The sequence below is a fragment of the Natrix helvetica genome (assembly GCF_964273705.1).
Source record: "Natrix helvetica genome assembly, chromosome: 5".
Lineage (NCBI taxonomy): Eukaryota > Metazoa > Chordata > Lepidosauria > Squamata > Natricidae > Natrix > Natrix helvetica.
In genome coordinates, this window is record NC_138551.1 from 22,133,590 (window position 1) to 22,157,462 (window position 23,873).

At 38.9% G+C, this 23,873-nt stretch overlaps 1 protein-coding gene across 2 annotated transcripts in view; it reads left to right on the forward strand.

Annotated features, from left to right (window-relative positions):
- BCHE (butyrylcholinesterase) overlaps positions 1-23,873 on the forward strand; it is a 116,890-nt gene that overhangs the window by 34,790 nt on the left and 58,227 nt on the right. The window lies entirely within an intron of this gene.

Consider the following 23,873-nt stretch of genomic DNA (forward strand, 5'->3'; position numbering starts at 1 on the left):
ATTTCATTAAAAGAACATGGACAGGATATTGGTTAATAGTGGATCCCAGAAAAAAAAAATAGAGAATATTTTTCTGAATAAATATTATACACAGGTGGAGCCTGAACCAAAATCCTTTTTAAGCACTGCATTTGAAAACTGAACTTATATTTGAAGGCTATCACTAAATAAAAACTAATTCACAGTTTCAAAATTAAAAACAGAGACTACTAAGCAAAAGTAGATTATCAGTTATCAATAGTTTAAAATGTTATATGTTGTATGTTCCAGAAGTTGTCAATGTTATATATTGTTTACACACACACACATAGGTCAAAGTGGGGGAAGCATTATTTGTTATTAGCTGAATAAATTGTTGGATTTTAAAAAAATAGAAAAAACTTCAAAATTGAAAGGATGTTTGTTTGTTTTAACGGCAATCTGGCTGAAACTTAGCAACAACAGTTTTCCATCATTCTGTTGTCCTTATCTCTCTACGGAGCCAGCTAATTAAAAAGAGAAGACTCTTTCTCTGATATTTGAGCAATAGCATGAATATATTATCATCAGGAAAGCAATATGAATTCCTTACAAGGTAGGTAAAAGTCCCCAATGGGGAATATTTCTCTGATGGTTTAGGATGCATAAAAATGGTAAGGCATATTTTTTTTTCTTTCTCTCAAGTTGTTATAATTTAATGAAACTGATCGCAGGAGATAGAGGTCAAAGAGAAAGAAGCACTCTATTACACAATGCATTGCTAAACTATAAAATTTCTTATCACAGATTCTATTAGTTACCAGCTTGGGCAGCTTTAAAAAGTATTAGCCGATAAGACTATCAAAGGTCTTTTCATGATATATATTACTTCCAGGATCAGAGATGGCATGTTTCCTGATATTGCTTGCAGAAGATTAACAAGGAAGAGAATACAAATATCTTGTTTGAGGGTTTCTAGATATATTTGGCTGGCCATCTTGAGAACAGAATTAGCCGGGGGGGATCTAGCACTCTGCTACTCATGTTTTTAATTCTGCAGCAATCTTTTCCTAACCCAGGTATCTCCAGTGTGTGCCTGATTATCACTACTAAACTTAATAAATTCAACCAGACTTTTTGGATTGATTGTGGCACCTTGACATAGGCCGACTCAGGAAACAGGTTTCATAAATTTGATTTGAACTGTGATTTATGGATAGGTTCTTATTTATATATTTATTTACCAAACCTATATGCTGCCCACCTCGTTGATTCAAGGAAGGAAGGAAGGAAGGAAGGAAGGAAGGAAGGAAGGAAGGAAGGAAGGAAGGAAGATCTATGATGAACAATGCACTAGTTCTGGGGCATCAAACTCACGTCATCACAGCGGCGTCATGTGATGTATCAGGACTTTTCCCCCTTGCTAAATGAGGCATGGGTGTGGCCAACACATGACGCATCTGGCCTGAGGGCCGGAAGTTTGACAGCCCTGCACTAGCTGAAGAGGAAGAACTGGTGACACAGTGGTTAGAATGTAGTATTGCAGGCAAATAGTGCCCGTAACCTGGAATTCGATCCTGATTGGTCTCAAGGTTGACTAATCCTTCCATCCTTCCAAGATCAATAAAATAAGAACCCAAATTGTTGGGGGAAATTATGCTGACACTGTAAACTGCTCAGAGAGTGCTGCAAAGTGCTATGAAGCACTATATAGGTTTAAGTGCTTATTGCTAGTGGTATGAAAATCTCAGATATTTTTAGACCTGTGAATACATTTTTCATCTTTAAAATGAATTAGAGATATAACCATACATCCGCCACAAGGTCATATTTATTACACATTTATTACAAAAATTGCCAGTAGAACGTAATCTTATTGTTCTATCCTCCTTCCCCCCCCCCTCTCACACACACAGGAAACACACACAAAGATACACACTTAAGAGACACAGAGAGAGAGAGAGAGATACAGAAAAAAATAATAGCCAGGCAGGGAAGGATGGAAACAGCGTGTAGAAAAGTGAAAAGAAGAAAAAGAGAAGAAAGAAGATATTAGAAAGAGAGAAGATAAAGCAACAAAATAAATACAATCTGTGTTTTTTTTCTGTTATGGGATTTACCCCTTTTCAAATGAACGATGTCAGGAGGTGGAATAAACAAACAAACTCTGTTGACCCAGGAACACTTGGAGGATTTATTTCCTTGCCATCCAGGCTGGTCAACTAAGGAATAGAACTGTAGGCAGCTCAAAATGCCTTCTTGTATCATCTACATCATCCTGTGTGGAGGACTCTAACTTTATTTGTACCTTATCCTACACTTTGATGCATTATCCGTCTTTCCAGATGAGAAACCAGAAATCACTGCTGGTAGCTAAGAACTTAATTATTGTTAAACCTTTAACCCCAAAGCATTAAAAGGAAAACCCTGAACATGAATACCACGAATAACAGCTTTAGTTAAAGCAATGCTTAACAATGTTTGCAATTTGCTGAACAGCAATATGTTTAAAAATATCTGATAGCCTGCATGTAGCAATTTATGCTGCAGCAGAGAAAGCATTTTTGTATCCAATTTAAAAACATGAATGTTCTTGGATTTACCCTAGAGCTTAAAGACAATTTACAGAAGTAGGGCAGTGTGAAGTATTACTGCAATAAACTGTTGTTTTACTTCCTTTTTGCAGTTAAAAAGAAAGGGGGGGGATATAACTCCTATTGAGATTTAAAATATGTTTACAGTAAAATAAATAAATAAATAATGCCACACAGCCTCTTTAATTTCAGCCTGCCTGCCCCTTTGTTCGTTGGCATGCTGACATCCTTTTCTAGAGTCAAAATGCATTTCTCTTCTTTTTGATTGAAAAGATGCAAACATTACTATATACAGGTAGTCCTTGTTTTACAACAGTTCATTTAGTGACCCTTGAAAAAAGTGACTTATGATCGTTTTTCCACACTTGGGGCCATTCACTGATGGTCATGTGAGCAAAATCTGGATGCTGGTATCAGGATTTCAAGTAACAGCCCATAGGAAATCAAAACTCCAAGGCAGGGTTCCTCAAAGTATAAGACACACATAGCTGGCATAGCTGGTGAAAACCTGAATCTGAAGTCCCCCTGGTTTAGCTCACCCAGTTGAAAATCCAAAGCTCTTCCCCACATTACCCACAATCATCACATGCCTCAATCAGGTCTCTCTCCCCATCCTGGATGCCTCCCATCCACGCCCCTCCAGGTGATAGTGAGAGTGTCCTTGGTTCCCAGAAGAAAAACGTTATTTTGGCTATATAAATTATTTCAGCTATCTCTACTCCCCTCTCCCTTTCCCACAGCTCCAGCCAGCCTTGCTGTGGCAAACCTGAAGATGCTCAAAGATGGCTCCAGGGTTGACAGATGGGTAACTGGTTCATATTTATGACACTTAAAGAGTGTCCCAAGATCATGTGATCACCTTTTGTGACCTTCCGACAAGTAAAGTCAATGAGAAAGCCATATTAAAAACCATGTTACTAGCTTAACCAATACAGTGATTCGCTTAACAACTGTGGCAGGAAATGTCATAAACTGGGACAAAATTTATTTAACAACTGTTTTACTTAGCAACAAAAATGTTTGGCTCGTGGTTATAAGTCAATGACCAACTGTATACTATATGTCTGCAGCTGTCCATGGTAGGAACGTTTAATGGCCCGGACCACTTTAAATCTTACAAAGATTTTTATTTCTATAAAAATATCAGCTGTATTTTCCTCCTTATTTAAAACAAAACCAGTGAGTAAAGCTTTATTGGTCAACAAAAGAATGCATCCCCTAGTGACAAAGAATGCACATCACTAAATTGGAAATTTGATCCTTATATAATTTCCATGTTGATGGATTCAATATGAAGCTACAGTTATGAATTGAGAAATGAGATCTTAGAAAAGTAGTTTCTCTTGGGAAGGTCTTTTCTATTATTGCTAATATAATTCCCACATCACTACCCTCTATAGCAAATAGTTTGCAGGTAGGACATTAATAAAATATTTAATAGAAGTAATTGCCTTTCCCTCTTTTTTTATTACTCCTCTATCTCTACTTTATTATATAAGCACTGCCTTACATAAAACACAATAAACACTAATATAAATAAAAATATGTCAAAGCATATCTTTCAGAATAGCATGTATTCATAATATTCCCTTTTTGTAAAATTCTGCATGTATAGGACGTCTCCAACCTTTTAGCTTATATATGTCTGTACACCGCTCCGAGTCCCTTTGGGGAGAGGGGGCGGTCTATAAATTAAATAAATAAATAAATAAATAAATAAATAAATAAATAAATAAATAAATAACACTTACTGGTTGATCCTAAAATACATAGATTTTAAAGAAAACCTTGCCTTCATTCTAGAGAAAGATTCATTTTCCTGATTAGTTGTAGTGGAATACAGAGGTAATCTCAAAGAAGAAATATGATTGTATAAGCACCAGCTCAGCCCTAAGAAGAGTAAGAAAGAAAACAGATTGCACCACCTTGATTCTCTTATACAAAAATGGGGATAGAGAGATTCTCTTGTTATATCCCACAACCATAGCATTTCTGTAATCTTTCTAGAGTCCCTTTCTTTAAATGGACACTGAAATAATATTTCCACCATATTTCTGTACACTGTGGGAGAATACTGAGATGACCTTGAAGAAAATATGCAGAAACAGTTGGAAAAATATTAACTGAGTGCAGTAAAGTCTGTGAGAAAGAAACTCAAGATTGCCTCACCTTGACTTTATTTAATACAAGAGGAAGGGAAGGAGAAATGTTGACATGCTCTCAAAGTTCTATTATTATAGATTATATCAATAAAGTAAAGATCTAGAATTTCTTCTGGCGTCCATTGCCTGATTTGGCTACTTCAAAGAACTGACAAAGTCTACACGTGAGTTAATAAGTCTGCTATATAAATATCTCTAGTTACTTTCTTCTTTTTTTTCTGTAAGTGGCTATAAAATGATGTAAAACTGCAAAGCTCTAATCTAAAGTATTCGTTAGAGTAAGTGTAAATTTTATATAAAACCAGGAACATAAATTAAAAAGAATTAAAATTATTGATTAAGCTCATTTTCCACTTGCTACATATCCCAGGAGAAACAAAAGATTAAGTGTACTCTTGTGCTTATGCTTTCCTTTATGCCAACCATAAGCATCTGGAGAGCCAATATGAGGACAGAATGTTGATCTAAATTAAATGCTGTCAGATGCTCCACTAAAAGCACAGAGGGATCAAGCCAGATAGAAGGTATTAGAAGGGAATTGTGTTCTCACTTGCTTGAATACAGATGCAGCTTTTGATGTGATCTGGAACCTGTTTACTGAGGATAAAATCAGAGGGAGCATTAGATAACATAGATATCTAATCCATTACCATCTTCTAATATCTTACCTATTCAGGAAAACCACTGAAGAGATCTTAAATACCTGATTGATCTAGTACAGTACTAATTAAGGTACTTTGTGTAAGATTCTATAATTGAACAAAGGGAAAATGAATCACCTTATTAGTTCCCTCTTAAGTCTGCAAACTTTTATCAATTAAATTGTTGAACAGGAGCATTTTGCAGTGAAACATACTTTGCTGAAAGTCATACTTGTTTTTGTTAGATATTAATTGTACCACTGGCATTCTAAGAACTAAGTGTGAATTGCAGATTGTATGAAAGACAAGGCACATTTTTGGCTAACTGAGACTATGAGTTTAAAGATAAACTCCAGCAAATTGAAGTGGACCATGAAATGGATTGAAAACCTGTACAGCTGAAAATTCACTGGCATACTATTATAATCTAAATAATTGTAAGAATTCATTTTGAACAGTTATAATTTCCAGAGCATTTTCCAAAATACCACATACAAGTGCAGTCTGAGAGAAATGGACAGAACCTTGGTCAATTGTATTCATCTAAGTCTAATTTTCAGCTGTAGTTCATCCGGTAACAATAGAAGTCAACTTATCACAATAGTAGATTAAAAAGCATACCCTGACTGTACCTTGACCTTTTAGTTCAAAGTCCCTGATTGACCCAAGGGAAGCTCTTCAAGCCGGCGGTAAACAGGAAGCCCCAGGCTGATGAAATTGGGATGGTTCCGGAAGGAAGGAAGTGATAAGAGAATGTGAGTCCATTTACAATAATACAATACAATACAATAGTAGAGTTGGAAGGGACCTTGGAGGTCTTCTAGTCCAACCCCCTGCCTAGGCAGGAAACCCTATATCGTTTCATACAAATAGCTATCCAACATCTTCTTAAAGACTTCCAGTGTTGGGGCATTCACAACTTCTGGAGGCAAGCTGTTCCACTGATTAATTGTTCTGTCAGGAAATTTCTCCTCAGTTCTAAGTTGCTTCTCTCCTTGATTAGTTTCCACCCATTGCTTCTTGTTCTACCCTCAGGTGCCTTGGAGAATAGTTTGACTCCCTCTTCTTTGTGGCAACCCCTGAAATATTGGTGAGGTTGTTTTTTTTCTATTTTGGGAAAGACTGCCCAAAGAAATTTTTTTAAAAAAAAAAAGCCAAATCAGATCCCTAAGCAAAAGAATTAAGTGGTGGAATTAACTTATACTGGATTGCTTTGGAAAGCTTTTTTTTTCTTTGTAATTATACTTTGTGGATTGAAGTGCTCGCAACGTTTTTTGTTTCTCCTCTTAAAGTGAACGGATTGTTTTTCTTCTTTTGCTTTTTGTTACTTTATTTTTTGACTTTTGGACTAAAACCTTCCTTTTTATTTTAACAATTCTTCCTATTACTTGTTATTAAATTTCATTAAAGAACTTTGTTTCCTATGAGCCAGAGATAAATATTAGAAAGTGAAAAGTAGCAACATTGTCACTCAGAGGTCAGAGGCTGGAGTTTTTGAAACAATGTATCTCTTCTTTTTTCCTCTTTGATCTTACTGACTTTGTAGCTGAAGGGTTTGCAATTTGTTTACAGAAACTGATAAAGAGCCAAGGGCATGAAGTGTTTTTGCAGGTGCTTTTGAGAACTATTTTGGCAGGGAAGAGAAAGGGGAAAAAACAGAACCCTTCTCTTTTGAAGAGCACAAAAGAGCTTGTGTTTAAATCCACCTAAAATTCAAAAAATAAAAGAAAAACAACTTTTTATATAGTATCTTAGCACACAGATTTTAAAAAACAGGATAAGTCAAGTTTTAACTGCATCTTGTTAATTTCTCAGACTAAAGTTTATAACATAAGGTGAGCTATACACAATCTATCCTAGCGATGTTGATTCTTCATCCTATGGTAGACATGGCACTTCTTGGTAAAGTTCCTTTTTCTTTCAGTGCTGAAAAGAAATAGTTTATTTCCATTCCAATTTTCCTGTATAATCTTTAATCAATCCTTACTGAGAGATATTGTACCATAGGTAATTTTTAAGGAGGCAACTAGACTTTCTGGTTTTTCTTTGAAGATGTTTCACTTCTCATCCAAGAAGTTTCTTCAGCTCTGACTAGATAGTGGGGAATGGAAGGATTTATATTCCTTTCAGATAGCTGGTCATTTGCATTCTTTTAGAGAGTCATTGAGGCTACTTGGAGGTTTATCTGTGTTTTCAGGATTACCTGAGTAGTGCAAATGGGTAAGGAGCCTTCTTAGCTGCAGGATGTTTTCTGCCCTGTGTCTCTTCACTGTTGAACATTGGTGCAGGCAGTTGGGGTTGAGTTTGTGTCATCTGCATCTCAAACTGAAGTGCAAATGGTTCCTGTAGTCTGCAGTTTTCTGGAAATCCATTCACACTCCCACAACATTCAAAGGCTTTTCATCCCCAAGTGCATAACTAAAAGTCTAGACAAAAGATATTTTAGCTGTGCACTTTGGGAAGAACATCCTTTTACAAATGATGAATAAAAGAAAAATATTGTTTCCTAATTTCAAATGTACATGTACATACTACTGCTTTATTAATCTGCTCTAATTCCAAGCAAAGGTGCAGAATCATTCTTTCTGAGCAGATAATTTTCAGATATACAGTATACATGTGAAACCAATACTAATATCATTAATCTTTATAATCACTATTGATTTTAGGAGTCATTTGTAAGTCTACTTTTGGATCCTAATTGCTGTAATGTGTAGTTCATAAGATAACCCTAACAACAAAGACTGATTACAGATTGCTTTTACCAAGGATTAGAAGGTAAAACATGCAAATGGTACAATGTGCTTCCATCAGGTGTTAAGTCACATATATACTGTATAAAGGTTCCATTTGCATGATGATATCACCATGTGCATGTTGCCATTTTGCATCATTATGATTTGTGTCAGATACTATTGGTATTACAGTAATTTTGATTGATTTGATTGACCCCTTCAAGTTGATGTTGACTCTTAGCAATGCCATTTATGGACATCCTTCCAGATGAGCTGACCAACTTGAAACTTCAAGTATTCCATCATACAGATACAAAATAAATAACTCTCAGAATGCATAGTATAGAGTTGGTTTCTCAACTGTGGGAATTTTAAGATAGGTGGGCTTCAACTTCCCTAGCTGTCTGAGGAGTTGAAGTCCACCTATCTTAAAGTTGCCAAAGTTGAAAAACATTATTATATATGGATTAAAATGCAATCCCTCATCATGATCATCTTGAAATAGAATCTTCTTTGATTACAGTGTCTGTAAATCAATATCTCTATTGGTACAGTTAAGCTACTGCAAGTCCTAAATGTAGTTTTTAAAAAGTAGTATTCCTCATGTATCTCTCCAGAGAAGGCGATTTATTAGAGTGATCCAAACACTGCTTAGCTAGGAATGAGACATTATAAACTGGTCCACTATATATTCAGATCAAAGAGGAAAGGCATTTTATCCCAACATTTTTTTTTCTTTCTGGAACAGAACAATCTTATCAAGCACTCCATCCACAAACACTACATTTTCCAAAAACTTTCTGTAAACCTCAGTATGGGGGAAAGGATGTTTGCATTTCTATCCCTTTCTTGGCCCCAAATAAGTTCAATTTTCCTCTTCACTGAAAGCAATGATAAAAAACTTATTGTATTAGACTTGATCTGAAATTGATATTTTAAGTCTTTCAGCAGTTCCAATATTTATCCTGATCTTCCAAAGCCCTATCATAAATTTCCCCTTTCCCTTTCCTTGGTGTTGAACTTCTAACATCAGAGAAAAGAAGAACTGCATGAAAATCTGTGAGAGATGAAGCGGAAACCTAATCTTGGATTTATTTTCCTAAAGGCAGAATCCTTCTTCTAATCTGAAAAGAAACAGTTAGAGAACTTAGGGAATTCCTCACAGAGTCTTTACATTTGCCAAGAAAACCAGCCTTTGTTTTTTTATTAAATTACAATGTTCTTTATATTAGTTACAGCATGGAGCACTAGATGCAAATCTAGCGTCATTTTTAAAGTTTATACTGATTTGGAGATGAAACAAATACTGTTCTTGTTCCCATGTTAGAAGTTGCTCATGTGAGATCAAATAGTTTGAAACTAAATATTCATTCGAACACATTTTGCTTATAAGGCTTTGCAATACACTAAAAGTGTTTTGGGACAGAGAGAGAGGGAGAGGGAGGGAGAGAGAGAGACAGAGAGAGAGAGAGAAAGGGGGAAGAGAGAAAGAAAGAAAGAAGGAAGGAAGGAAAGAGAGAGAGAGAAAGGAAGAAAGGAAGGAAGAAGGAAAGAAAGAAAGAAAGAAAGAAAGAAAGAAAGAAAGAAAGAAAGAAAGAAAGAAAGAAAGAAAGAAGTTACACCCAGCACAAAGTTTACAAAAGGATGCCACAGGTACGGTAAGTCCTAAATATAAGCAGTGCTTCCCACAAAATGGATAACTTAGCATTTCCAACTTCACAATAGCTTCACACATTCATAGCAAGTTTTCTTTCAGATGAGTGGTTACTTTACAGCTGTATGTATTTGAATTTCATAGTCAGTGAACATTGCTGGTATTTGAATAAGAGAGCCAAGCAAATAGTATAGAGAAAATGAACCTGAGATAAGTGACTCTTTTTTCATTCTGGTTTCTGTGCTCTAATTTGGAGGATTCTTTGAAAAGAGTAATATGTACCTCAGAGAGTCTTGAAAATATAGTTCCATTATAGTACGCACAAAAGTGATAATATAACTTGGTGGCATTTGCCTCATTATCACTTATCAATCAAGAAAATGGCAATCATTTTCATTTCCTCACCAGTTGTCCACCAAAGGATTAAAAACTGTTTTTAATTAACTCAGTTGTAGGATACCAATTTACCTCAGGCTCGTTTGAGACATCAAACATCCTGCAGCTGCTGGGGAAAAAAAACCACAAAAATATTTCCCTCTCTTTCTTTTTAAGTTAGTTCCTTTGCAAAGGCAGGATTTAAAATTTGTCTACTTTCAATGTTTCATAGATATACAGATCGGCATGTGTAAATGTGGCCAATTGCATACTGAGTTTTGGACCTCAAATGTGTGCCAAATAATTACCTCAAGGCATTTGGCTCAGGGGGAAAATTTTTGTTATAAGTTATAAAACGTACGTGTTTTGAATACCATACATGGACAAAGCATGCTTTTTCGGGGGAGGGGGGCAGAGAGAGAGAGAGAAAAACATCCATTTTCAAATTGCCAGATTTTTTTTCCTATTATGAAATGAACTCTCTCATATATACAGTGTGTAACTGTGTATGTATATATAATAGAGATCAGGGGGTTCTGTTATACAATAAAGGGGTGATTATATGTATGTTTACCTTATGCAACTCTATCTGTCTCCCCCTCCTTCTGTCACACATACATCTCTCTCTCTGTCTCTCAGTGACGTGCGGTGTGGTTTATACCTGGTGAGGCAGCAATTTTTTTAGACTTGTGGACTTCAACTCCCAGAATTCCACAGTGAGGCATGCTCAGTTGCGACCTGCTGCCCTCCGCCCTGGGATTCGGCCACGGCACCGCCTGCCAGAACTGCGCGGAATCTGGGGTGCGCTTGTCGGGCGAGGGCAGTGCAGATGGGGAGCGGACGGAGCGGAGGAAGCCTCTCCCCCTCGAGTCTAGGGCAGCGAGTCATTCGATAGGAAACTTGCCTCTTGGAAGGAATGACTCGGCTTGGCTCCTGCTTTGTCTCTCCTGCCTCTTCGCTTCTCCGTTCGGTCGTTGGGCGGCAGATCGAAAGCGGGAGCCAAGCCGGGTCATTCCTCCCAAAAGGCAAGTTTCCCATCGAATGACTCGCTGCCCTGATGATGAGAGGTTAGGCTGTGCCTCACTTGCCTCACCTGACTGCACGTCACTGCTGCCTCTCTGTCTCTGTCTGTCTCTGTTTGTTTGTCTGTTTGTCTGTCTGTCTCTCTCCCTTCTCTCTCTCTCTCTGAAAACAGGGAGAGTTGCATGAGATAAATATACACATAACTGGTGCCTGTCTTCTATTTTTTTAGCTTATTTGCCATGAATTGGAAAAGATTTTGGAACTGAACAATGGCATGAAATGGTATGCACTGGATTTTCCAGAGCAATTAATTGCATTTCCTTGGTTTTGATATACTGAAAGGAAAGCACCTGCAAACAATTTACCATATGTCCTTCCTTCCTTCTTTCCCAAACATGTTTCTGTTTAGATAGCCATACTTAAGAATCAAACCAAGATAGACAATATGATTTACCATAAATATATGTAAACACCCTACCCCAGCCTCCCATCCCCACATACACATTCCAAGAAAATGGCCAGGTTCCCACAAGAAATTCAGCTCTTGTCTCAGTACTACCCAAGTTCACTGTACCCTTGTCTAGCAAGTTGGAAGAACCGATAAAGGATAATATTTGAAGCTGAGGGTTGAAATGAGAGGTCCTTGGTGCTCTCTCAGCTTGGTTGTTTCCCTACAGAAACAGCATCAAGCTGGAATATTTGTGTCTGATAAAAATTTGTATGATTGCATTTTATTTGACTGGCAAGTACTTTGAAGGGAATCTTGCTTTGACTGCCTTGAGTAACATACTCCTTCAAAGGTGCTTTGCAAACCATATAGACCTACCTTTAATATGCAAAACAAAACTGTAGCTTCAATAAAAATTTGTACATCATCATTTGTGCATAATTCCGCATCAAATTCAGTCTTGCCATTTTCAGAATAATACTACTTACACTGCCTTGTCTCCTTCCTTAGGTATCCTTCCTTCTTTTCTTCCTTCACTCCTTCCTTCACTCCTTCCTTCCTTCCTTCCTTCCTTCCTTCCTTCCTTCCTTCCTTCCTTCCTTTTAACGTCTCCTTTTTTCTCCTTTTGATAGGAATTGTTTGTGATTTGAGATTGTGGCTTCAGTTATTATTTTGCAGGATTTATGACTCTTCCTACTTTGAGGATTTCAAAATTTTGAATCAGACATATATTTTGAATGTATATATAATCTAATATAAATCAAATAGAAAAGTTGGGCTCTTCTGTTTTTCTCCTACTCTTGATACTATAAACCATTATGTGGTCATTTTCTTTGAAGGTTTTGTTTTCATATTACCTTCACTTTGTTCACCAATTTCTTTTTACAATTAACAGATTTGTACATGGCTATTCCAAAGTCAACAATTTATTGCTGTCCATCATTTGCACATATTTAACTAGAATTTTCTTCCACATCCAGTGAATGTCTGTGTATAACTAGAGCTGCAACCAACATTACAATTTCTGAAAAATATGTATTTTTTCTTCACAAACACTACTTTATGTGTAAATGTAAGACTTACAAATGTTTAAATTTATAAAAAAATTATCCAGGTTTTAATCTAGGAGTACAACTCATAAACAAGTTCCCTAATAGTTCATTTTCCATTGTTCTGCATCTATGTTTATATTGATGTATAGAGATATTGTAACCTTCCATAATTGGAGGAGAGCCAGATTTAAGTAAATTTCCCCACCCCAGCTGATTGTTTAGATTGTGATTTGTATGAAAACATTGAGATTTTATTATTTTTGTTTTTGCATTCAACCTATATTTTCACATCAAGTCATTCATAAATCTTTTAGCTACCCTGTATTAACTGTATTAATGATTCTGTTAAGTGTCTGTTAACAGTGATAATTTTGTTTCTCTCAACATTAGCAAAGACAATGTTAATTGTAAGCTTCAAAGTGTTAATATCTGTCAGATATACGTAAGTAAAGAGTCCACATGAGATTTCAGCTATTCATATTCTTTCAGAGTCTGAAAAAATATTGATGTCTTTATTGCAAAAGGCTAAATTGGAGTGCCCTCATCTCCTCCTAATTTTTGACACCATTTGGTGTTATAGCATTGTAATATGAATTACAGTAGAAATGTGATGTGGCAGCTCTGGGTATCTGTCATTCTCAACAAGCTCTGAAGCCCAAGTGGGTATACAATGTGGAATGCAGGTACTAAGTATAATACTAGTTAGGTTCAGTGGTGGGATTCAATTTTTTTTACCACCGTTTCCATGGGCGTGGCTTGGTGGGCATGGCATGGCTTGGTGGGTGTGGCAGGGGAAGGATACTGTAAAATATCCATTCCCTCCCCACTCCAGAGGAAGGTTATTGAAAAATCCCCATTCCCTACCTATCAGCTGGACTCAGGAGCACAGAATAGATGGGGGCAGGGCCAGTCAGAGATGGTATTTACCGGTTCTCCGAACTACTCAAAATTTCTGCTACCAGTTCTCCAGAACTGGTCAGAACCTGCTCAGTACCACCTCTGATTAGGTTGTTTTACCAGTATGAGTATCTTAGTTATAGATAGATGTACAGAGGGATAGCTTCCAAATGCATTTCTTCCTATCCCCATTTGAAGAAACAGATAAGTGTCTGGAAGAAATGCAGAGTTGATAACAGTTACAGAATTTTGTTTCCACAGAAACTTGCTTTCATTTGAACAAAGCAAAACATGTTTCTAGGGTTCTTTTTTAAGCATTGGAAATGTATTCTTTTGAAGTCTATAGTTAAGATCTGCTTGAAATGTCAAAACCCATAAGATATTGAAAAAGATTTATAGATAGTCCTCACTTAATAACTGGTCACTTAATGATTATGTGGAGCTACCACAGACCTTCATAGAGTTACTTACGACCTAGTTCCTGAGATCTGACAGTTCCATTCTCTCCCCACAGTTATGTGACTTTGTGATGATGCAATTACCCAAAATTAAAAAAAGAATCTGCTTTGCTTAATGACTGGACTGATCCCTTAACAACTGCAACTATAACTAAATAAATATAACTTAACAACTATAACTAAAAAGTGATAACATTAGTCATAGTGATATGGTGATCCATTTAACAACCACAAGAACTAATTCTGGGCTCAGGTATCATTATAAGAGGAGGAATAACTTTATAATGATTGGGAGGGAATCACTTCAGCTGCATTTGCAAATATTTCACTAGGTCAAAAGAATTAGTGCATGTATTCATATAACATACTAAGCTTACTATTGAATTGTGATTCTATGTACTGCACAAACACATTAATTTAAAAATCCCCACTAAGAGTGTTATGTCAACACAGCCATTTAATTAAAAAAGAGGGAAAAACTATTGAAATACATGCATTTCTTTCCTGAATGCAATGTGATTATATAAGGTACTACGCAATACACACAAGATCTGCATTCCCTATTAAACCTATGAGGTACCTGACGCCCCAGCCCCCCATGTGAATTGCTAAAAGTGCCCTTCTAAGAAAACATTCATAGCAAGCTGAATTGACTCTGTGGTAACAGAGAGAAGAATCAGTCAGGGATCAGTGGCCCAGTAAACCAAATTGTTTATATTCACTGACTCTGTCTTATAGGTAACGACTCTGATATGCTAACCTAGCAAGACGGATAAATAATGAGAAGGTCATGAGGCATGGGCTTCTGGGAGTTTTCAGGGGTTGGGGAGAACCTCTAGCTAAGATTCTGTGCAGTTCGGAGAATCCCAATCCTGGTTGGCCTTGCCCAACCCTACCCTCCCAGGGGTCCCCATGCAGTCCATTTTGGATGCAGGTAAGTGCAGAGCACACATAGAGGCTTGGGGAGGGCAAAAAGCAGACCTAGTTTGGGAAGGCTGGAAATGAACCTGATTCCAGCCTCCAGAGGGCCTCCAGAGCCTGGGGAGGCCATTCTCAGAGGCTCGAGGGGTCCTCCCAGAGGCTCAAGGAAGGCCTCTGGAGCCTGGAGAGGGCAAAAATGCCTCCCACCATGATGCAGGAGGCCAACTAGGCCATGCACACCATGGCCATACCCATCCAGCAACTGGGCCGAGAGCCCCTTGCTAAAGTGTTTGAAGTCCACCCCTGAAGGTTACCCATACTGTAATGTTGAAAAAGGTATTGGGTCTGCCTCTTCCTTTGTCTGGTCTTTCAAATGTAGTAGGCCAAAAGTAAATAACTTGTGATTCTGATTTTGCTCAGGGCTACTCCTTCCTGGGACCTAGAGTCGATTGCATTGTAACTATTTTGTCTCTGATATTTTCTCTGATCCGTTGCTACCTTTTAAATTACATTCATTTTGTCTCAGAAGGTAATTAGCTTTAAATACCAGGGCAAGATGGCCAAAGGTTACATTTTCTTCTTGTTTTTCAATAGATACTAATGATTTGGGTTACATCTGCCATTCCAAGAAAGAGGGAACTCTAAGATATATTTAGGGGATCAGAATCATGAGATACCATCCCTTGGAAGCCTAGCTGAAGCAATATTAGCTTCATTTCAGCTAATGCATTATTACTGTAAGCCTCTGATTTTTATTCTTAACATAATTGGGTCTTTGTTATTTTGTCAGGAGTAAGCAAGATTTTGGTACTCAAGGACTACACTTAGCAATTTTTGGAGAGCTGAGTTTATATGCTACTGCAAAACTTTGTGTATACTTGGGTTTTCATACCATAGATGCAGCTGTTGATGAATTATATAGCTGATAATGGTAGACCTTTTGCTGTTTTCAGTGGGCCTTCAAACACTAAAAAAATTGAGACAATAACAGCAAGAAAATGTAGTTGCATACACAGATATGGTTCACTCAGATTTCATAAATAAATTAAAAACACAGAACTATTTAGTTCTGTGAACTATTTAGCCTAACTATATATATATATATATATGTGTGTGTGTGTGTGTGTGTGTGTGTGTGTGTGTGTGTATTTACAATAGCCAAAAGGATAAAATTAGATCTCAGAAAGGAAGGAGGTACATTAAATAAAAAAAGAATTTAAAATTATCATACAAAAACAAAACACATATTAGGATGTATATATAAACTCTTACTTAGAGATGAAATAGAAGCAATCTGAACCAAAGCTAATGATAAGTTGATTGCAAAGTTTGAGAAATACAAAAATGGGAATAATTATGGATGAATCTATCACATTTACTCCAAGTTGTAACAGGAGAAAATTGATCCATTTTATAATGCTACACAATTTCATCAATTATATCGAAGATGAACAAATGATACAGTAATGAATTCTGGCAATATCATGATACAGAAGGAAATGTTTATCTCATGTAATGGACTTGTAAAAGAATTCAAAAGTATTGGAGATATACATAATATAATGAAGATCACTTCAGAATTTAAATTTGAAATGAGACAATAAGCTATTTTTATTAGGCACAATCTCAGGAAAAACAACAACAAATATCATAGTGAGATACTGCTTATGCTTACAGCATAAACTTTTGTCAACACTAATAGAAAACACAATCCTGTCAATATTTGACTGGGATCTTAAGACACCGTGATAGCAAAAAATAATACTATACATACACAATTTAACTAAATTTAAGCAGGAAGGATTCTCATGTGTACTACATAGGCACAATGGTAAATATAACAACCTACTATCTGGATTTTAAGAGAACCTGAATGCATAAAATCAGTACAATAAACATGTTAAACATTTGCTTTGCTTATTACCAAGAGGGGGTAACAGTTTAATATTTATTAATTGAGGGGAAGTTTGTAACTGTGATGATGTGAAATCATTAAAAGGATGGGGTTTTTATCTTATTTTTTTTACTTTATTGCCTTTTCAAAAAATTGAATAAAACTATTATTTAATTTTTTTAAATAAAGGTGTAAATGGATAAAGTGGAGAGCATAAATTTGAAAGCTAAAAACATCAAAGAGAAAACATAATTGATGGAATTTAGAAAACAAGGTAAGTATAACAGGAGATGGACTATGTCACTTCTGAAAATGTTTTTTGAATTACAACAATATTCCATGATATGAATAATGAAACCTAATCAAACATTTTTTAGGAATTAGAAGACCATGTTATGTTCAACACATTTAGAACATAAATGTGTGCTGCTTTTTCTCATTCTCTTTTCTATATTAGAAGTAAAGAGATACAGTGTAGTAACATCTGGTAGTTACTTGTGGCGACTATTGGAAAAAAACTTCTACTTACATTAGTTGGGAAAGTTATGTTGGCCAGTGATATATGCTTCAAATTACCGTATTTTTTGGTGTGTAAGACAGACCTTCACTTCCCCAAAAAGTGGCTGGAAATGTCTGTGCGTCTTATAGAGAGAATGTTGCCGAAGCCCCACACACCCACCGGCCCCTGCCCTGTGGTCTCTTCCTCCCAGCAATTTGCCTCCTTGCAGCAAACAGCCTGGTCAACTTCAGCACAGCCTGATTTAGCATGAGCAGCTGATTGGCGGTTGGATCGGCCTATAATACCAAGTATCAGCTGTTCCAGGCTGTGGGGAACACCGCCCCCAATTGCCACTGCTGCCCATCGCTGCCATCACTCATCACTGCTGCTGCCTATTGCCGCCTCCACATGCCCCATTTTTTGCATCCACACATCCCATTTTCAGGCTCTGCACGTCCCATTTGTGGCCTCCACATGTCCCATTTTCAGCCTCTGTGTGCCCCATTTTTGGCCTGGTCCAGGTGGGAGGGATAGATGGCAGCAGCAGTGATCTCCACCACCTGGAACAAGTCAGAAATGGGGCGCACGGATGCCAAAAACGGGGCACACCGAGCCTGAAAACAGGATGCAGGGCAATCAAAAATGGAGCACACAGAGGCGGCGATAGGTGGCGGCAGCAATGGGTGGTGATGGTAGTGATGGGCGGTGGCGATCCTTGCAGCCTGGAACAGGTGATAGGCAGTATTCCAAGAGGCCAATCCAACTGCCAATCAGCTGGTCATGCTAAATCAGGCTGTGCTGAAGCTGACCAGGCTGTTTTCTGTTTGATGCAAGGAGGCAAATTGCTGGGAGGCAGAGGCAGATTTATTTTTTCCTACCCAAAAGTCTTATAGTCCAGAGCATTTTATAGTATAGTAATTGTGCTGAAATCGAGAAATATACTGAAGGGACAATGAAAAAAAAATACTTTAATAAGACCATGGCTGTATTAACAGCTATTGGAATAATTCTATTCAGCATCCAGATATTTAATTAATTTAACTTGCTTTAATTTCTTTTAATTTGTTTCTATATTTTATGATGCACATCACTCAGAGTCATTGGTTGAGATGTGCAGCTAGATAAGTCAAATACATCAATAAATAATAGCTTTTTTTTCAAGTTGTAATACAATATACATATGTCTTTGTTTGATTGTATGCCCTTTCCCCTATTTTGCATAATGTATTTGCTATGTGATATTTGCAACTAGAATGACCACTAGCAGGACTACAATGAAAGAATTACTTTTTGTGATTTGGAAACCATGGTAGCCTGAAATAGCATTTGTCCTTTAAAAGCAAAAGATGAGTCATGGTAAGCTTGTGGTGAATTACATATACTATTCCCAAACTTTCCCAAAGCTGCTTTTTCAGGAGGCAACTGGACTTCCATTTTTTTTCTTTTGAAGACATTTTGCTTCTCATCCAAGAGGTTTCTTCAGCTCTGACAGGATAGTGGGGAATGGAAGGACTATCCAGTTTTTCAGGAGGGCAGTTGCCTCCTGAGAAAACACCTTTGCCGGTTGTTTTCCGGGTGCGATTCAAGGTATTAATTATGACCTTTAAAGCACTCCATGGCTTAGGCCCAGGGTACCTGCGAGACCACCTACTGCCACCAGTAGCCTACCACCGTCCAGTACGATCCCACAGAGTTGGCCTCCTCAGGGTGCTGTCGGCCAGACAGTGTCGGCTGGTAACCCCCAGGGGAAGAGCCTTCTCTGTGGGAGCGCCTTCCCTCTGGAATGAGCTCCTCCTGGAGCTTCACATAATTCCCTACCTCCAGTCCTTCCGACGTGCCCTAAAAAGTTGGCTTTTCCAGCAAGCCGGCCTGGCCTGTTAATTTTAACTCATTTTAAATGTATTGTCTTTTAAATTCGGTTTGTCTTTTTGGATATGGATTTAATTTTTTTTAAACTTTTGGGATATGTGTTTTTTAATGTTGTACGCCGCCCTGAGTCCTTTTGGAGAAGGGCGGCATATAAATCCAAACAAACAAACAAACAAACAAACAAAACCTTTGGGACAACCATGATCTGGATGACTGAGAATCTCTACAGACTATTCCCAAACCATATGTCCTTCATTCTACATCTCTGTTCCGTGCATGGATTGTTATTTTGTAGTGATTGAAATCAAGGCCGAGAGGAATAATGTTAAGACATTCTCAGAAACATGGCCAGTAGGAATTGGCAGAAACATCTCACAGGTTCGCATCTGGCTACACTTTCATTCCAAGGAATGCCTTGGAAATAAGGCATTACCATGCCTCATTGCATTGCTCTATCATGCACAGAGGGAGTTTGCATTGCTCTATCATACACACAGGAACTTTAGTTGGTGGTCTGTTAGTAGATTAAAAACTAAATTACAGCAATTAAAATACCTCAACTAGTTCTTAAATTTAAATGAAACTTGTATCTGGCCTCTCAGTAAAATAGCTGAGAGGCAAGAGGTTCCCTTCCTTACCCAAGGACAGAGAAAATTCTCTTTGTTTTGAAGGACAATATTTTTGCAAAGCCTGAAAGAAACTTGACCTGGAATTAGAAGATCTGCCCTCTGTCTGCGGAAAATGTGACAGTATAAGAAAGACTTATAATTGTAATCTTTTTATTATTATTTTTGGAGAGAGAAAAAAGACTCTCATATATTCTAGATACCACAAGATAAAAGCTAAACACTCTTTTTTGGGGAACAAGGAGCTGATCTCTTATGGTTTTTATCATTATTCTGCTTAAATCACTATTTCACAGTCATTGGAACTGGAGATCAGCACCAGGGATCCTTTATTACAGATCCTAAATTAAGTTACAGATCCCTTATTAAGTTACCTAAAAGCATTCATACTTCTGCCATGGTTGTCTTGTTTTAATTAGCCTGCAGACTGTAGTAACACAATGGATTATATCAGGTGATTTGTGAAGATGCTGTTATAAAGGCCCTTGTCAAAGGCGAATGTAGTAATAGCTCTATAGCTCATTTTGGCACAAGGTATCATAACAAAACCAAGCCACTTTTAATGTCTCTATAACTATTGTCATGGTATGAAATTAGAGATATTCCACTTGTTGACAGTTCCACAAAGTGATGAAATCAAAGTCTATATAATGTCAAGATTAGTAGAGCTTCTATAGACTTAAAAGTTTTACTCGTACACATCATTGTATCTTATACTGCATTTATCTTACTATTTAAAATATAAAAATATAAGATACATTATAACTTAGGGGTTTACACCTGTTTACCCTGAGTCAGAATAACCCACACACGCACACATATGACTTGTTCAACTTATATATTATTACATATTTAATATATGGTAGCATTTTCAAATAGCATTACTCCTTTATAAAATATTCATATATATGCATATGTTTGGAGGAAAGTTTTAAAATGTCTGTATCTATTCTTATATGCAGACCAGGGATGTGCAGACTTCAGAGTGCATAGGGCGAAACAAAGCTAGTCTAACAGATAGGTTTCCATACTAAGTTTGCAGAACTACTTGGGAATGTCCATTTTGTATTTCTCAATTGTGGTATCCAAAACAAGACAGAGAGTTAACAGCAATTTTGTCTTTAAAAAAGCTGCTGGTGATCTGAGGGGAAAAAATCCAGTATCTTGTTCCTGTTGTGGTCTGCTGGTGGCCTGCAAAGCTGGCAGCAGAGTTGGATAATGAGGAGTTGGGGAGGAGCACAGACGAGGGCTCTGTATCAGAGGCAGAGAGGGGGCCAGGGCCATCTGGGAGTTATGTGTTGCCTCCGGAGTCTCCAATATCGGACATCAGCAAGGCAGAGGAACAGGGGGAGCATGTTCCCAGTGCATGTATGCGCAGAACTGCCAGAAGGCAAGAATGGTTAAGACAAAAGGGATGACTTGGGAGTAAGACTTGGAAGTGATTGGTCCCTCCCATAGGACATAAAGTAGGAGCAAAGGCACATGAGCCTTTGCAGGAAGCCACTTTGTTCATGCTGGTCGGTTTAAATTCTGAAGATTCTGTTTTGACTCTTTGCTCCATGTGGCCTTGCAAGCTAATTACCAATTAGGGTTTTGGCAGCATTTCAAGGAAGATAAAGGTGGGTGCTCATCAGCCTTATCCCAAAAGACTTTGGCAGACTACTGTTGGACTCTTTACAAACTATTTGTGACTCATTATGGGCTGTGAATGAACATAATTCACATCCTTTGAAATAAAAAGAGGGCTTTTGGGACTAAGCATGTGCTTGACTGTATCAGGAAGCCTAGGTCAGAACATTTCCAGAGTTTGTTTTGAACAATTTATATAGTATTTCCTAAACTAATCTCTCATAAAACCTGTTGACAGTGACCTCAACAAAAAGAAAAGTGTTCAGCAGAATTAACTAGTGGCAGCAAAAAGAGGAACTTATCAGAAAAGTTTTGCAGCTAATTATAAGCTCAAAGATCTGAACTATTCCAAATAATCATATTTAGATAATAATGATTTATATCATACCTTTCAACAATAAATGAAAGTTTAAGACTAGCTTATACAGACTCTATTACTCTATTACTTTGAAAGGTTATACAAAAAAGGATCTGCTTTTCATGTACAACAGAATTTTCCATTTGTTAAAATTCCAATATACCGAATTCAGAAAGTAATACTTCAGAAAGTATTTATTGATTTAGAAGATTTATATCAACACACGAGGGAGGACACACTCTGGACCTTGTTTTCGTCTCTGGCCAGTGGCTGAGTGATCTGGGAGGAGGGGACTTAACCATCACTCCCCTGTCATGGTCAGATCACTCACTCCTTCGTCTTGACTTCCCTGGTGCTACCTCCCGCCGCGGGGAGGCGGAACCGGAAAGTTCCAGATGGTTCCGCCCCAGGCGCCTGATGGAACCTGATAGGTTCCAGACGGAGCTTGGGCCACCTCCTGTAACCTTGACCCGCCCCCGGGTAGGGGACCTGGTGGTTGCGTGGAATAATGCAACTACCGGGGCCTTGAACCAGATGGCGCCTTTGCGGCCTCTCCGGCGGCAACGATCCACCCTAGCCCCTTGGTTTACCGAGGAGCTGAGGGTGATGAAATGCCGCAAGAGACGTCTAGAGAGTCGTTGGAGATCCTCTCGCTGCGAATTTGATCGAACACAGGTACGAGCCCATTTAAGGACGTACCTTGTGGCATTGAGAGCGGCCAAACGTCAATATTGTGCCACTCTCATTGCGTCCGCGGAGAACCGCCCTGCCGCCCTGTTTCAGGTGTCCCGCTCCCTCTTGTTTCAGAGGCCGCGGGAGGCCCCTTTACAGGGCAGGGCAGAGGAATTTGGTAAATATCTGCAGGATAAAATCGCTCAAATCCGGAGAGACTGGGTTCCAGTCAGTGGTCCAGTGGAGACGCCCACGGCGAGTCTTGAGGTTTCGATCTGGGAGGAGTTTGACTTGGTTGCCATCGAGGATTTGGACAGATTGCGTGGACGACTACGGCCCACCACATGTTTATTGGACCCGTGTCCCTTCTGGCTTGTACTGGCATCCTGGGAGGTTACACGAGACTGGCTCCTGGGCCTAGTGAATGCTTCGTTGGGCGAGGGGTCCCTCCCGGCCGCCTTGAAAGAGGCGGTAGTGAGACCCTTGCTCAAGAAGCCTTCCCTGGACCCTTTGGAGCTAGCCAATTATCGTCCTGTCTCCAACCTTCCCTTTGTGGCGAAGGTTGTAGAGAGTGTGGTGGCCTACCAGTTCCCACGACATCTGGAGGAAAATGATTATCTAGACCCGCGCCAGTCCGGCTTCCGCCCCGGTCACAGCACGGAGACGGCCTTGGTCGCGTTGGTGGATGATCTCTGGAGGGCCAGAGATAGAGGTTGTTCCTCTATCCTGGTCCTATTAGACCTCTCGGCGGCTTTTGATACCATCGACCATGGTATCCTGCTGCGCCGGCTCGAGGGGCTGGGGGTCCGGGGCACCGTCTTGCGGTGGTTCGGCTCCTTCCTTTCTGACCGGACGCAGCGTGTGTTGACAGGAGAAGAGAGGTCGACCCTACGCCCCCTTATTTGTGGGGTGCCACAGGGGTCGGTCCTCTCGCCACTCCTGTTCAACACATATATGAAGCCGCTGGGTGAGATCATACGTGGTTTCGGGGTGGGATACCATCTGTACGCTGATGATACTCAGCTGTACTTTTCCACCCCGAACCACCCCAACGAGGCCATCGAAGTGATGTCCCGGTGTGTGGAAGCCGTACGGATCTGGATGGATGACAACCGACTCAAGCTCAACCCTTCCAAGACGGAGTGGCTGTGGGTACCAGCCCCCCGGTTCAGCCAATTAATCCCATCATTGGCCATTGGGAGCATTCATCTTGCCCCCGTGGAGCGGGCGCGCAATTTGGGCATCCTCCTGGATGCCCGGCTGTCCATGGATGACCATGTGACAGCCGTGGCAAGGGGGACGTTCCACCAGGTTCGCCTGGTGCGCCAATTGCGCCCCCTACTGGACCGGGATGCCTTGCGCACAGTCACTCATGCGCTGGTGACGTCTCGCTTGGACTACTGTAACG